We start from the raw sequence: 17,525 nt of genomic DNA on the forward strand, positions 1-17,525 counted from the left end.
ATAATTTTGACTATCGTATCACTCAGTTCTATTTACGTTATCACTATGAAAAGTGTCAATTTTCATAGAATACTGTATTTAGAGGCTATTACATATGCATGTAGTCTCCCAATGCAAAAAACTTTTAGACTCTTAAATTATCTTTGTCTGCATATTTTTATTCAACAATCTGCTTAGTAAGCTAAAAAGTTCTCGGTGAGGGAAAGTCATCTCGAAGGGCTTGAAAAACAAGCTTTGAGTAGGAGGGGCTCTGCAGGGCATGAAGTCTAAGCCTCAAAGCGAGAAACCCCTTAACGCGTGGACTTCTATTCTTTATGTGAATTCCACAGAAGCTCACTCTCTCATCAGGCTACCCGCCCTGTCTGGGGACAGCTCAAGTTATCATAAAGGCCCTTCAGACATTAGCCAGAAGTCTACAATTGCCAACTGAGTTTTTTCTGATACCTGGAATATCCACCCCTCTGGCACCCCTCTTTCAGAATTCTACCAGTTTTTCTGGATGCATGTCACATGTCACCACTTCTGAATGTTGTGTCCCCAGTCATAGTCTGCCTCGGGTTTATCACTGATAATCACCCCTGCTAGACAACCCCCTTGCCCAAGGAAAGATCTGTGCTTCCTTCTTCTTTGAAGCTCCTTTTGTAACTGGCCCACCGTAGGTGATCAATATTTGTTCACTGGCTCAAGAGCTCTCTAGTTCCAATTGCCCTCTAAGCCCCAAAAGCACTTAAGCGAATGGCTCAGCAGCGCAGAAGAGAAGGTAGCCAGGATGTGGTAGGACCATCCCGACTGCAAGGATGAAGGGGGAGTGTGACAGACAGGAAAACGGTGATACGCTTCTGATCCTTACAAGGCTGGGCAGCTTGCTTGAGCATCTCCAGCAGGCGAGCCAAGTGGAACAGTTTCCTGTGGCGGCCTGCACAACGGGTGCTGTATTTAATGTTCTTCAGCTGTGCGACAGGACCGACAACTATGATCCTGCCTTCATCCTTATCTAATCATTTTATGGGGCATTAAGCTGCCTTTGGCTGAACCGGTTGCCAGCTGCAACAACACTGCAGGAAAGGACACGGTCCCCTCTCATGATAAAGCGCATTACACTAACAGAACCCGACTATATGTAGCTCTGATCAAGACCTTATGTAACTGAGGCTCATCCTCCTCTCGGGGGCTGGAACTGCACCCACTCGCTGGAGGCAACTGCTTTTTGAAGACGCCTGTGCTGTGCTAAAGCACTGTTAGGTTTTTCAATAAAGTTGGTGAGTCTTTTTCCCTTGGCAAGGTAACTTCCACAGTCTCAAGGTGAAACGCAGACAACTCCTTGTATAACTTTAGGGCCAAGTTTTCCATATTTGTAAATGGTAATGACCCTGGTTTTACTACAAACAGTGGTTACCTTGTTTGCGGGGTCAGCCTCCATCTGTGGGAAGACACAGAGCCCTCTGGTAACCCGAAGGCATCTCAGACATGCCTTTGCTTGAAAGGATAATTGCTGCGTGCCTCTCTTCGTTCTCACCCTCCGCTCCAGGGGCTTCGCTTTGCTGCCAGCATATGTTCGGTCTGCAGCTCCTGGCAGCTGCTACTCAGGGCAGTAGGATTCCAGCAGGTGAGGAATGTATATTATGCAAACCATGGCAACCAGAAACACCAACATCTCCTGTACCCCCTCAAAACCAATGGTACAGCTTTTGCAACAAAGTACATGTATTAGAAGTGTCCGTGTCCTAGGAATGAGCTGAAACTTGAAAGAGAGAGGCAAGGTGGTGAAGTGGCTGTAACATTGGGACAGGAGCCAGCCTGGGTTTGGATCCTGGTTCTAAGCCTCACTAATTGTTTCACCTTGAGCAAGTTGTGGAAGCTCTCTGTTGCCTCAGTTTCCTTGTTTGTAAAATGAGGAAACTATCTCAAAAGGCAGTTATGGGGATTAAACGAGTTAATACAAGTAAAGTGCTTAGAATTGTGCCTGGCACAGAATGAGCCCTCGCTACCTGTTAGCTTGTCTGGAAGGCGATCTCATCCACACCTGAGCAGTTATTTGTCAACCCACGATGCCCAAAGTTCTAACTCCAGAGCAGACTTCTCTTGAGCGGCTGCTGGAACTTCTCCCCCTAGCTGTCTCCAAGGCTCCTCAAACTCAGCACATCCAACAGGAAACTCATGATTGCTCCCCACCAACCCAGGTTCTCCCCTGCGCTCTCTGCCTTGGAGAACAGCACACCATTCACCCCGGAGACCCCTGCCTCTCCCTCGGCCTCCACACCCCCCTAATCTGAAATTTCATCCAGGCTCTCACCTAGGCCATGCCAGCCCCTCCTCACTGGTCTTCCCTCATCCTCACTCAACCCTCTCCAACCTGTTCTCCATGCAGCAGCCAGAGCAATCCTCTGATAAATCAGAAAGCTGCTCCTGTCACCTACACACACACACACGTCTGCACTGCCTAAAATCCTTCAGCATCTCCCCATTGGCTCTTAGCATGAAAGCTAAAATCCTTACAAAGCCTTGTAAGGTCTGGCCCAGCCTGGTCTTGTACTGCTGTCTTCTTGCTCTTTGAGCTTCTTTCAGGCCCTTGAACACAACATGTGCCATCCTAGCCCAGGGCCATTGTACCTGCAGTTTCCCTTTATGTAATTAACTCCTGCTCATACTTCAAACTACAGCTCAGGTACTTTCCTGGACCCCTGGTTAAAGTCAGACTTCTTTGCCTTACATTCTCAAGGAACCACCTGCCTTTCTGGCTGTGCTTGTTAGATATACAATTAGATAAATATTAGTATGATTATTCGAATAGTGTCTCTCTTCCTAATAGACTGAAAACTCCATGAGACCAGGGACTTAGGATAGTAACCAGCCCATGGAAGGTGCTCAGTAAGTATTTTTAGAATTAGCCAGTAGAAGAGTAAAATTTTTTAGCGCTTCCCCATACATTACCTAGTTTAACCCTCATGCAGACCTCTGAAGTTGTGTGATTGTCCTGTTTTAGCAGATAAGGACACTTAGGCTGAGAAACTAGGTGATCTGTTCAAGGTCATGCAGAGAGTAAACAGAGGAACTTAAATCCGAGTATTCAGACAGTAGAAGAAAGGCCTCTTTCCACAAATTTTGGACAGCTTCCCTTAAACAGTCCTTTTTCCTAGTCCAGAATCTTCAGTTAGAGAGCTACTCAAATCTGCACTGAGATGCTGAGCTGGTCTAAACCAGAGGCCCCGTGTACCTCAAATCATGGCTGTCCTTCTGACAGCTCCATCTTGCTTGCATGTCCTGGCCCTGAGAGGGAGAGAGCTCTTGCCTGAAGAAGGCGGGGCCTTTGATAATCCTGACATAACTGCCCAAGTGTCTGAGGCTCCCCGTGTGCCCCCGCTCCCCATGCTCCAGTGTGGGAAGAAGGGATAAGCTGCGTGTATTCATTTCCGATTTCTGCTGTAAGAGATTACCATAAACAAAGGTAATTTGAGGCAGGGAATTTGTTACACAGGTGACAAAAGAGGCTAATTGGCCAACTTGGGGACAGGGCGACATCCAGAGGTTAGCAGCAGCAGGAAACCATTGCTCCCCCTAAACCATAAGGACTAAGGGAGCAGCAGACTTACCAGAGCCCAGGGACCCCAGTCACCTTGAGAGTGGAGGGGTAGGGAGGACAATGGGCCCCAAAGGTGTCAATGTTCTAATCTGCAAAACCTGTAAAGATGTCCCCTTACATGGCAGAAGGGACTTTGCAGACGCGATTAGGTTAGGGATCTTCCGATGGAGAGATTAGGCTAGATTATTTGGGTGAACCCAATGCCATCACCCCTTATAAGAGGGAGGCAGGGGGATCAGACTCAGAGAAAGCAACGTGACAACGGAAGCAGAGATTGGAACGATGTGGCCACAAATCAAGGAACGCTGGCAGCCACTGGAGACTGGAAAAGGAAAGCAAACGAGTTCTCCCGCGAGCCTCCAGAAAGAATGCAGCCTTTGCCCACATCTTGACTCCAGTTGCATAAGACTTGTTATTTCGGATTTCTCACCTCCAGAACTGTAAGACAGTAAATTGTGTTGTTTAAATAACTAAGTTTATGGTAATTTCTTACAGCAGAAATAGGAAACGAATACACTCAGCGTATCCCTTCTTCCCACATGTCAATCTTCTAACGAGCTGAACCCGACAAGAAGTGAAGTGACAGAGAAACCAGGGAAATGCTGCCTGCCGGAGAAGGACAAGAATAGGAATGGGGTGGGGGGGACACGCCAAGGACCACTGCAATCACTTGACCACCCCCGTGGGAAGCTTGTGCTAGGATGTACATCTGAAACTCATTCTTCTGACTCTCACTTTAAGATGCTACGTACATAAATCTTCCTAAATTTGTTCTAATATAAGTGGAAAAAAGACTGCAGCAAGAGGAACAAGTGTATAATAAAAACAAGGCTTATTCTTTCCTGATTTATTCAAATTCCTCATTAATCATTGGAACCAAGGAATGACGTTTGGTCAAGGAGTAATTTCCATGAGATGGTCTAGTAACTTTATGGACTCCATTTGATTTTTCTTATTTTATTAGCATGTAAATCAAAACAGATGACATCACTTCATGTTAACTGCACAAGCAACACAATACAATCCATCAAATGAAAGTATTCCATAAAAAAATGAGCACTACTCGGGTTATCACGTGTGCAAGCTGCTGCCCACTGCTCCCTTCTCTGAGTCATTCCCCCGATGTGACTTGGCAGCCTGTCTCCATCAGCTCTGTGGTTGAAAAAAAAATGGGTCATTGCACTGCGACAAAAGGACATTCACTGAAAATACAGCAATTAAGGAAAGTTTGAGCTCCAATAGTCTCAAATGCCCAAAGGAAGCTTGTACTTGCAGTGTGTAGGTGCCAGAAGCAGACGGACTGACAAAGCAACACAGCCCTGCCAACAGCCCCCCAGGGACGTGTTTAAGAATTCAATCAGACAGGAGGAAGTGAGGCTGAAAGCCAGTGATGGAGGGGACATGAAGCCTTGGAAAAAGGGTGTTTTCTACATTACTAGCATTTAATTGAAACATTCTGGAACCGTCAGCCCCAGAACCGTCAGCCCTAAAAATAGGGCGTCATAACAAAAGACTCAACAGTAGAGTTTTCATTTATGGAATTTTATTTTTGCCTAAGTGATATGGAAATAGATAGGGCTCATATTATGGAAAGTCAAGTTGTCACTGGTTTCACGTGTGCACCTGCACACACACACACAAAGTTGGAAGAGTTCATAAATGAAACTAACTAGCCAAAAATTAATAGTTGTCGGAGCTGGGTGATGGGCACACAAGTTGTATTGGTCTTTGCTTAGTCTTTGTGAGTGTCTTAAAATTTCTATTAAAAAAGGGAAAAACACAGTGTTGATTTCATCGGCTACAGAAGATTTTTCATAGTTATTCTTCCTGCACCCACCTCATTACATAAAAATTTTCACCAAACGTTGCCACGTCACTAAGACGTGGGAGCCAGAGGCACTGCAGATATTGCCGAGCCCTCTGATTCTCTCCCGGCTTGCGTGGAAAGCAGAAGCCTGCTCCAGCAGAGGAAGGGCAGCGCGCAGGCTCGGGTCCTGGGAAATGAGTGGGCAGCAGGCTGAAGGGGGTGAAAAGCCAGGATAGGAGAAGCCCCTTCACTGAAATGCCCTGTGAAGGTCCACACTCTGGGACCAGCTCACCTGTACTAGAGGGCCACCAGGACCCCAAGGACACTTAGACACTAATTCAAGTTCAATTCACAAAGCAGTTACTGAACACCCATTATGAGCCAGATCTGGGCGCTAAGTACCAAACATATCAAGATGAATTAAACGCTGCCATCTGCAATCACTCAAGTTTAATTGTCTTCAAAAGTTGAAGAATGTTGACTAAATAGTCCGCAGTCAGTCATCTTAGCAGTGTCAAGCTAATGAAGAAAAATCTTAAAAGACAAATTCTCCAAATGTTGCTGCTCAGCCTCACCTTCACCTCCGTGCAAAGCAGGTGAGTTAATGATATGCCAGCTTCATTTCTTAGTAACTATTTTTAAAAAACAAGTGAAACTTTGCTTTTCTAGAGAGTACCAAAATGGTCAAGATATACACTGTTGATGGGCTGACTAATTTTCAGTGTTCCTAGTACATAACAACAAAGTGGAACACAGTGAGAAAGAAAATCATGCCAATCCCATTTTGGAACAAGTGTCTGAAAAATCACAAGGGTCATTAGCTCCAGTCTTGCTTGGTTCTGTCTCTGTGGGGAATGGGGCATGGAGGAAATAAGCCAGGACTGATAATGGACAGTGCAGTGTCTTATCCACCTAAAGCAATGCTCCCTTCCCCCTTCTTTTCCTTCTTAACAGCTGGCCCAAAGAGCCTAAACTTAGCAAGGGCGAGGTGTAGGAAACTAGATAGTGCATTCTACAGTTGGATAGGAAATACTGGGCTCAATGTGTTTAAGGTTAAGATTAATTCCTCACTTCCTCTGAATCTATTTTAAAAACAGAGCAAAGGATGGCAAATGCTTTCTTCTAACGAAACGACAGATGATCAAAGGATGAACATGATCCCTGTGTCAAACCCTCCTACTGCTGTGGCCCTTTGCCTACAGAATTAAAAAAAAACGTCTTTTATCGCTGCGGTTAAAGCTTGGGTGCTTGTGTTTATTGAGAAAATTCAGCAGTGGCAACAGCCAGAAAAATAGTGAATCGTGATTGGCTGGATTGACACGAGCCAGCAGAACAAAGGAAAAATTTAGTGGTATTGTTCTTAAACTTCTACTTCACAGCAATAAACAAAGACCACAAGGCTCTCTCTTTCTCTCTCTCAAGTCTGTGAGGTTTGGTGTCTGAAAGCAGAAATCTGCCCGCTGTCAAGGTGGAGAATCCATTTTTCTGATTTGTAGTAACAATCCTAATTAATGTTGGCTCGTTATTATTCCCCATACTCTGTAAACAAGAGCTCTCCTTCTGCATAGCCACTCATTAGGGCTGATTTAATTGAATTTCAGGAGGAAAGGGATGACTGCCTTGGGAAGCAAAGGACTGAAGGCTCCTGAAAGAGCAGGATTTCACAAGTGACATACAAGCTACACTGTGTCAGACACACGCAGAGGAAGAATGAGAGCTGACCCTCTCCCTTCCTCTTTTTTCTCCAGAGTGGTTTAGCTGCTCATCACTAATTGTTTTCGCCACAGTCTGTCTTTGCCTTGTTCCTCTGAGGTTGTCATTTTTTATGTCCCTCAAGCTATGGCCTCCTTTGAGTTTTTCAAGACCCCATCTATTCAGGAGAAATGCTGCTCAACCTACCATCCTTTAAGTATGAAGAAAATCAGCTCAAAAATTGGCAGGCCAGAAGATTCTATTGATTCCAAATTCTGTTGTTCTTTGAAAAAGCACTTTTTAATTCTGGATGGAACCTGATCTTTCTTTGAATAGGATGTCATTATCAAGACCATTCAATGGTTCATTCGCTTATTCTACAAATACTTCTTGAGTTCCTAATATGTGTCAGGCTCAGTTTTGGACAGTGGGGCTTAGTGTTGAACAAGACACAAAAGCTGCCTGGTCTCAGGGAGTTTATATCCCAGTACAGGGAGACAGACAATAAACATGAAATCAAATAAATGAAGAGGAGGATGGTGCCACATAGAAAATGCAATTAGAACTGCCAGGTGAGTCACTTGGATTGGGTGTTCAAGGAAGACTCTCTTAGGAGGTGCCATCTGAGCTGAGAGGTGGATGATATGAAGGACTCACCCATGTGGAAATGGAAGCAGAACATTCCAGGTGAGGGCACAAGAAGCACAAAGGCTACAAAGGAAGTTGAGGGAGCAGCAAGCAGGCCAGGGAGGCTGGAGCACAGGGAGTAGTGACAAGGATGGGCTGCCATGGAACGGGTAATGCCAAATCCCACAGGGCCTTCTGTGTAGACCATAGCGAGGATTTGGTTTGGGTTTCATCCTCAGTACAATGGGAGAGCAGTGGTCCGGGCGGGCCTTAAATGGGAGAGTGACATGATAGGGTTGGAATTTTTAATTTTCTGGCTGCCATGTGCAGAACGTGTTGGAGAAAGAGGAAGAGTAGAAGTAATGAGGCCAGTTAGGAAGCTGTTAAAACACACACAGGAAATAAAGATAATAATATAAGAATAACAATTAGCAAGTTTTAGTGCTGACTGTATGCCAGGCTTTGTGCTAAGCCCTTTGCGTGTATTTTCTCATGTATGTCTCCTAAAACCCCTCGGAGAAGTTACAAGAGATTAAGTAACTTGTCCAAGGTCACCAGCAGTAGATTTAGATTCAAACTCAGGTAATCTGACTCTCACATTCACATGCCCTGGAACCTCAGCGATGAACGCTATGTGAACCCTGGAAAGATATCCATTTGACCATACACACCCCCTTTTATACATCTGACAAGGTCCTGGAATTAGAAATGATTTGTTCTGATAATTCTGATTTAATTATTATTATATTGTGTGTCTTTGTGGATATGTATATAATTAAATAATTTACACACTTTTCTGCCTAGCGACAGCTTTAGCTTTGAGTGTTTCCCCAAGTGACTTGATTTCCCCAAAGCCTCTCAGCCATTTTTTTAACCCAATCAGTGGCTTAATAATCTCCACCTGGGTAGCACCAGGACAGCAGTGCCCACTTTAGCGTGTCCCCCGTGTCTTCCTGGGGTTCTCTGAGGACAGTACACACACTCTACAATCCCGCCGGGGCTCATTGGTCACCTCTGCTGGACAACCGCACTCCAAAAAGTGCCTGTCCCAGCGCTCTCAGATCCCCTGCTGTTCGCTCCCTCACCTGGTTCCCTAAGCTGGGCCCCATCGCCTTCCGTAGCTACCAGGACCTCAACCCAATCTGAGGGTGCCCAGCTCCCAGCAACATTACCTGGCCAGCCTCACTAAGAGGAGACCCAGACTCTCGCCGCCTGGGAAGGCCGTCCACCTCCCAAGAAGATGGGAGTTATCCAACGTAGAAATCCTTACCATCTGAGTCCAAAGCATTTGCCTTTGCTTTATAGCACTAACTTCTGGGTTTTCCCAGGAATAATCAGTGAATATTTATCCTAAAATTATGTGACTATTGTGTGATGGGAAACAAGCAGGTGGGCTCCTCTGGGAGTGAGCTGTCCCTTCCATACCTGGAAGATGTTGGCAACCTTAAATATGGCCCTCTCCCCAAAAACCACTTTAAGTTCCCTATTAGCAGACATTCTGCCTGATTTACAAGAGAAAAATCCAAAAATACGATCCAATTAGCAAACACTGGCAAAATAAATTATGGTATAGCCTTGCAAGAAAATATTAGGAACCATTTAAAAAATTGTCACAGAAGAATACATAACAACACCGAAAGATGTTTATGACGTGTTGGAAAGTGTAAAAAGCAAGTTACAAAAAAGTAATATATATCCTTTATAGGTATATGGCTTTCTGGTCATTTTTATTAAGATTTTATTGTCAACATTTTCTAACATTTTATAATGAAAATGCTTTATTTATAATATGTAAAAAATCAATAAAAGTTTTTTTTTTAATTCACAAAAAAGCCTCAGCCAATACACTGAAATCACCAAAAAGCTGAAGGAAAACTGACAGACAGGAACTGCTATCCACGTGGGACTTGACAGTGCTTGGGCTACTGCTGGTCAATACAAATACAATGATGGGAGGCACAAATAGGACCATCTATGTTCTTTAAATTGTCCCAATAGACACATTTAAAAAGCAAAGCGAAACAAGTGATCTTAGTTTTAATGATTTCTTTTATCCAGCATATCCAAAGTATTATCTTATTTCAATATGAAATCAATATAAAAATATTGAGACATTTTATATTCTTTCCTGTGAAGACTTGGAAAACATTTACCCTTACAGCACATTTCAAGTGTTTGATCGGCACCTGTGGCCAGTGACTACCATTTGTTTGTGGGAGCAGCGAGGAGATGGGAGGGGGCTGCAGGACGAGCCTCAGAGAAAGAGAGGGTTTCCCAAGCAAGTACCAGAGAAAAGGCGCAAAGGGGAGCTAAGAGAATGCTCCTGTTGCCTTCCGACTCTTTGGTTTTGGGGGCCTGGGAGAAAGAGCAAGCTTTCTTTTAGATTCCTGCCCTTGGGGGAGAGCTGGGTTTCAGTTAAGGTGAGGAAGTGGAGGAAACATCTGTGACAAACAAGTGTGTGAGGGGGCGGGGGGTTTACAGCAGCCGAGTGGGGAGTGCAGAGGACACGCTGGGAAGATTGGCAGAACGCACAGCAGTGGGAGGATGAGTCAGGGGCTAAAATGCACAAAACAACACTGGAATGAGTACAAGCAAGGATGCGTGTCCAGAGGGCTTGCATTTTGGGTCATGGCCAGGTCTAACAGGGATGTGAAGCAGGAGGGTTATTGGGCCTGTGGTTCCAAGCAGAACTTTGGCCAACAGGTCTCTCTCTGCCCTGGTGGAGGAGGACTCAGGTGCTGTGGAAGCCTCTGCCGCCAGTTCCCAGTCCGCTGTCACTGACCTGCCTCCTGTCCGCCGGTGTCAGGACAACACACATAACATACACCCTTGAAATGGTCAGAGGTCCCAAAGAGCTCTGTATATATAAGCTAAGAACTTTGAAGTGAGTTTTTAGGTCTAATCCTTCAAAACATTCTAGATCTTCCTCCTCTCTAGCCCTATATCGATGAATAATTTCATCACAGGGAAAACCTAATCTTAATTTGGAAAATATTACCAACTAAAAAATGGTAACAGAGAGCAATGGGATAAAATGGAGCTAGACACTGGCAAGATTTTTCTACTTCTCTAAAACATGATCTATATACTTGACAGCTTAAATTACTTTAGCAATTTTCCCAATAAATTCAGGAACTCACACAGTGGTTATTAAGGTAATCCTGGTATATAGCAAGTGCTCAACAAACATTTGAAAAAGGAACGAAGTAAATTTGCCTATGTCCTATCCCTGATTGTATCAACTGACTGCACTGGTTATTGGAAGCTACTGCCACTTTCTTCAGGCAGGTTATGGGAAAAAAGTCCAAGTCAAATAAATACCACGTTTGTATTTGTTGGCAAATTCCAGTGGAGAACGTTGTTCATTACATGGTTTGACTTTCCTTGTAAGATCCCACAGAGAAGTGTTAGAAATTGACTCTCAAAATCTATGTTTTTTTAGGAACTGATATTTTTCTTCCTTCATGATCAGAAAAGCCTCAGAGTAAAGGAATTCTCGTGTTTCTTCCTTCGTGATGGTGAGAACTTCTATTTATACAGATTCTCCTTTTGCTCTGGACACCAGGAAACTCAGCAAAATCTGATGTTCAATCAGAAGGTCATATCATATTGGTTACCCTGGTAATCCATGCTCCTAATTTTTCTTTCTAATACATAATTATATGCACACATGCATGCAAGCCCACACCTTTGTAGAAAAGAGATGGGACACAACTGTAAATTTTTTAAGTTCATTGCTGCACAACGGAGAGCTGACCCTGAGGCCCAGCTTGCCAGACACCAGCTGGGTGACCTTAAGTAGTTCATTTACCTTCTCCAACTTTCACCTTCCTCATCTACAAAAGAGTCATATCGTCTCTCCCTTACAAAATTTTGAAGCTTAAATTAGATAGCATATATGAAAATAAGTAACAGATGGTGCTGCTTCTCCCAATACTCTTCTCATTCTATCCTGGCCGTTTGCCCCCACCTGGTTACACTCTAGAACCAGATTCAGCAGGTGCCACTCCAGAACTACAAAACCAGAATCTGAAGGTTTTGACTTAGGCATGTGGAACTTTTCATACATTTTCCTTAAACAAGCACCAGAATTCAGTGTTTGCCCAGAAAAGGTGGTCACCTAGAAGCCTCTTGATACACACTATGTGGGCAAAAACCCTACAACTAAATAAATAATGGCTGCTCTGGCTCTTTTCAGGACTTCTGGAAAAATGAGTATCTTCTATTTCTGTCTCCCTCTTGGGTGAACGAGGCTCTGAGAGCTGTGGCCCCACAGAGGTGTGAGGAGTGAGCTCTGGCTACTAGGTATCATTTCCCCAGGGAAGACTCTCATCCCCCTCCCTCACCGCCCCCTCCAGCATAAAGTGTGTGCCCCTTCTAAGTGCTCACCTACACTCTGTGCAAGTTTCTGTCAGATAGGAACTCCTTCAGATAGGAACGTGTGTCTTAACGCATCTTAGAATCCCTAACATGTGTTACAGGTGTTCAGTGCGTGATAGAGAAATCACTCCCTTCCTTCCATCTCTCTGTTTCTTTTTCCTTTGTCTTAGAATATTGATTTATACTCTTCCTCTTATTTTGGGATGGGATTAGGGGATGGTCCAAAACAGAGGGTGAGATCTTTGCTGAGAATTTTACAAAATGATAATTAGGAAGAAGCTAGATAAGCCCACTATGAGCTAGCCAGCCTTGATGGTCTAGTGGTTAAGATCTGGTGCTCTCACCACTGCAGCCCGAGGGTCATTCCAGTAAGGGAACCGCACCACCCGTCTGTTGTGGTTGTCATACTATGGTGCCTGTGTGTTGCTGTGATGCTGAAAGCTATGCCACTGGTAATTCAAATACCAGCAGGGTCACCCGTGGTGGACAGGTTTCAGCAGAGCTTCCAGACTAAGATAGACTAGGAAAAAGGACCTGGCCACCCATTTCCTAAATGTTACCCCATAAAGGGTAACATGAAAACATGAAGAACCCGGAGCGTTGTCTGATACAGCGCCAGAAGATGAGAGGATGGTGCAAAAAGATCGACTTGGCAGGGTTCTGCTCTGCTGTACATGGCATCGCTGGGAGTCGGAATTGACTCAAGGGCACTAACAACACTATGTGCTAGGAAATACGCTAAGCAGCCTCACCTGCACATCTCATCTAATCCTTCCAGTCCTTTGTCCCTGAATGCTCTCATGACAGCACTCACACATCAACCCCCACAACGACCTCAAGTCAAAAACTTGACTGAATAGGAGCAAATTAATTACAAATTACAGGGATACTAAAGTAGGTTTTTAAAATAGGATGACACCCATTCTGCTGATCCCTAATCCCAAGAAGGCAAATCTAACATCAGAAATCAAGAGCCCATTATTGTATCTGGATCATCCACCCTTGAGCAATAGGTCAAAGAATTAAGATAATTATATACTTTCTAGTTAATTATCTGAGATGAAACATCCTATAGATGTGTAAATTGTCAGTGGAGCTGCACTTGGTACAAGCTGTCACAGGAATCTGTTACAAATTTCCCCCCTGCTCAGACCATATAGCAGAGCATGTGGGACTAGACTCCCCACACACCACTGCCGGCTCTGCTTGCAGCCCTTCTGCTACCGTTAGCCTCAGCCCAACTCTCAGCCTGCACTTGGGCTTCCATCTGTCCATTCTCTCAGTGTGGGGCTCTGTCCCTTGCTCTTATGTCACACCATAGGCTCAACCTCACCTTTATTATGGCTATCGCAGCGCCCCTGCAAATCAAGGGTAGTGGGTTAAAATGTGACGGGGGTGGGAAGAACACCTCCTGCATATGTACATGTGAACAAAATACATTCTATACCTTCCCTTCCAATTAGATCTGCTGTCAAGTTTTTGCCCAGAGCAAATGAGGCAGACATTTCTGACTGCCTCCTTAACGTATTCCCACCGCCCTCTCTTGGGCTAGCAGAATGTCCATGCAGCCGTGGGCTCAGGGATGGAACACAGTACTGGCCTATAAGAGGAAGTCTGCTGGAGGCTTCAAGGAAAGGTTTCCTCCTAATGAAAAGAGGCTCATGGAGAAGAACTCTCTCTTCTGTCTTTGGACATTGTCGTGTGAAGACATGATGCTTATAGCTGCTGCAGCCATTTTGTGCCCATGAGAGGAAAACCAAGAAATACGAAAAAAAAAAAAAAAACACTTATGTAGAACCCATTAACCAATACTTGTGCTATGTGAGAAAATTAATTCTTTACTGGTTAAGTCACTTTTAGTTAGATATTCTGTCACTTCCAGCCAAAAGCATTCTCATTGATTCAATGGAAAAGCCAAGAACTTCTAGTTTATTATTCACACTAAGGGGCTAGAGAGAAGATAAGGCTTAAGCAATAGGAATACACGTCTAATTAGGACATTTCTGGTCTCATGGCAGGTAGAAGAGTTGTTTGAGGACGAAAGCCATGCTTAGACCAGGATCCTCCAAAGAGCTTGTAGAAATGGTCAAAAACATGCCAAAACAGTAACTATGACCAGCCTCTATCTGGCAAACTCAGCATCTTAAAACCCAGTATAATATTGAAAAACCAGGTTCACGTGCCTTACAACAAGTTTTTAGTTGGGAAAGGATTCCATCCCATATGCATCAATTATATTTGAACCTTATTCCTCTCGGGTATGGAAATCATGACAGACTACAGAATCCTAAAATTTTAGAGTTGGAAAAAAGTTGGAGATCATCTATAACAAACATTTTGTTTTAAAGATGGGGAAACAAATTGCCTGACCCATTTCCTATGGATAATTACTGAGATCATTAAAACCAACAAAATCCTCACGTTTTAGTATGAGGCAGAATTTCTTCAATAATTTGAAAGCATCTCCTTTAAACAAGACAGTTTATTTCTACCAGGTACTTGGCATGTAGAACTCTCTTTATAAATATTTGTTGAATTATGTGGAAAGAATGAACTCACACAAAAGAAAAATAATCTGGCTTCTCTACTCTCTTGAGATGTTGTCATGTGAAAGAGACCCTGGGTTGCTGTCTAGGCTGCCATGTTTCTGAATTAGTGTCAGAATAAAATTATTCCTTCAAATCACTCATCCAGAATGAATAAACTAAGTTTGCATTTAGGCATAGTTTTCTCCTTTCCCTCTAATATCTTACAAACGCGTGAGCATATGTTTATTAACTGTACGTAGAATGTTGTCTTCCTATATCTATTTTACCAAATACTTACACCTCCACTCACTGGGGGATCTTTGTGCCCTTCTCTCCCCTTAATTCTAAAATGAAATGTTTTTGTGGCAGTCTTTAAGTCAAATTCAGCTGTTTATTTCACCCTGGGAAACTGATAAGAGAACAACCCCACCCTCAACTCTATTTCCTGCCTCCTTCTCTGGGCTTTTCCCAAGGAGCTGCCTGCCCTCAGGAGTCAAAAGTCTCAACAGCTGAAGGAAAGGCAAAGCCTAAATAAAGTTTTCAGACTTCCTAACAAGCAACATGGGCAGAGTTCAAAAGAACTGCATTTGTATTTTGGCAAGGTATCCCCCTCAATATCCCCCAGATTGGTTCCAGGACCCCTTCGGATACCAAAACCTGCAGATGCTCAAGTCCATTATATAAAACAGCATAGTATTTGCATATAACCCACGCACATCCTCCCATATACTTTAAATCATCTCTAGGTTACTTATAATACCTAATACAATGTAAATGCTATGTAAATCACTGTTATACTGTATTGTTTAGGGAATAATGACAAGAAAGAAAAGTCCATACACGTTCAGTAAAGGCGCAACCATCCCAGGCCTTTCCGTCCGCGGATGTGGAACGCGCGGATACAGAGGGCAGACTGTACATACACACTAAACAGTTGGAACGAATTTGAGAAGTTTTCTGATCCTACAGTTGATAGATTTGGAACCAAGATAACTTATAAAGGGTAGAAAACCTAGAATTATCACCGACCTTTTAGCGAGCACAAACTTTGTGCTTGGGAAGTCACCACCCTGGGGTAATCTCAAGAGTATAAGGATGTGAGAAAATAAGGCTGGAGGGCAAACATCTTAGGGAGAGGTAACATGCTGATTTAAATGTATACGCAGATCAAATATGAACAAGGTTATTCCTGAACTCTAGTTCGGATAGTAGGGACAGAAGAAAGCCTAGGCTGGGAGAAAGGATGTGTAGACGCTAAGAAGTGAAGAAATGAACAGCAGAAACAGGATCTGAAATAAAAGAGTGCTCCCTTCAGCACCCTCCCAGTTTTTTACTTGTGCACAGAATTGAACATGACGCTTCTCAGGGATTTCAGAACAGGAGCCGGAGGAGTAGACAACGTGTTCCCTCCAAAAATGTGGTCCCTCCCTTCTCTCTCTAGGCAGCAAAACAAAAGCATTTGTTTGAATCCATCTCTAGCACTTAGTTATTAGCCAAAATTTGGAGGTGTTTCTTTGAAGGAGATGTGCAAATGGAATATGCGAAGACTGTTGTGGTTAATAAAGAGTATATCTGGTCTCTGTCTCTGGTTCCTAGCACAGAGCTTCAAAAACCCTTGAGTTTTCTCAGTGTTATGGGCTAAATTGTGTAACCCCCAAATCCATAGGTTGAAATCCTAACCCCCATTACCTCAGAATGTGACTGTATTTGGAGATAGGGTCTTTAAAGAGGTACTTAAGTTCAATGAGATCTTAGGGTTGGCCCTAATCCAATATGACTTGTGTTCTCACAAGAAGAGGTGATGAGGACACCAGCACACAAAGGGGGAAGACCATGTGAAGACACAGGGAGAAGAGGGCCAGCTACAAGCCAAGGAGAGAAGCCTGAGAAAAAACTAACCTTGCTGACACCTTGATCTTGGACTACTACCCTCCAGAACTGTGAGAAGATAAATTTGTTTTTTAAGCTCCCCAGTGTATGGTACTTTGTTATGGCAGCCTCAGCACATTAACACACTGAGTAATAGATGTGTCTTTCTAATGAGGTGACTCCTGGCGGGTGCTAGATCCCTTCGGGATAGGGGCTGGCCACTAGAAAGACCAATTACATGATTAAAGGGTTTAAACTTTGGGCAGCTGGACCACCAGGGAGGGCAGGAGTGCTGGAGATTAAGTTCAAGCGTGTGGCCCATGATTTAATCAATCATGCCTAGACAATGAAACCTCCATAAAAACTCTGGACCCAGGCTAGGAGGAGCTTCGTGGTTAGTAACATATTGGTATTCTGGGAGGTGATGTGCCAGGACACGGTGAGGAGAGGACCACGCTTCCCCAGACCTCGCCCCCGTGTGTCTTCCATTTGGCCGTTCCTGATCTGAATCTCTTATAAGGAAACTGTGTGCTAAGTATAATGCTTTTAGTGAGTTCACTGAGTCCTTCTAGCAAACTATTGAACCTGAGGGAGTCATAGGGACCCCCCAATTTATGACTGGTCTTCAGAAATGGGGGTGGCCCCTGAGACTCGTGGTATTTTTATGATAGTACCTAAAATTTTATGATAGTACTGAGATCACTTTTTTTTCTAGAACAGGCATACTTCTGCTGAACATTTATGTTGGGAAACAAAAGATTCAAACTCGAATGTTTATCGTTGGTTTTTAAAAATAAAATAAGAACACAAAAACAAAAAAGGATGAGGGTTTTTAAACTAATTAAAGCCAGAAGTTAGGCCAAAAAGAAGAGAGATTGCCTGAGACAAAAAAAGATGTAGATTACTTTGTAAAATATGTTAAATAACAAGGCTGGTAGAATTTTCCTGTAATCATTAGTTAAATTGAAGTCTAAAGTCTTGAAATGGAAAGAGAGTCTAGAGTTTGAGAATAGACTTTGATAAAGAATAGAAATGGATTTAC

Source organism: Equus quagga, chromosome 18, assembly GCF_021613505.1.
Source record: "Equus quagga isolate Etosha38 chromosome 18, UCLA_HA_Equagga_1.0, whole genome shotgun sequence".
Taxonomy (NCBI): Eukaryota; Metazoa; Chordata; class Mammalia; order Perissodactyla; family Equidae; genus Equus; species Equus quagga.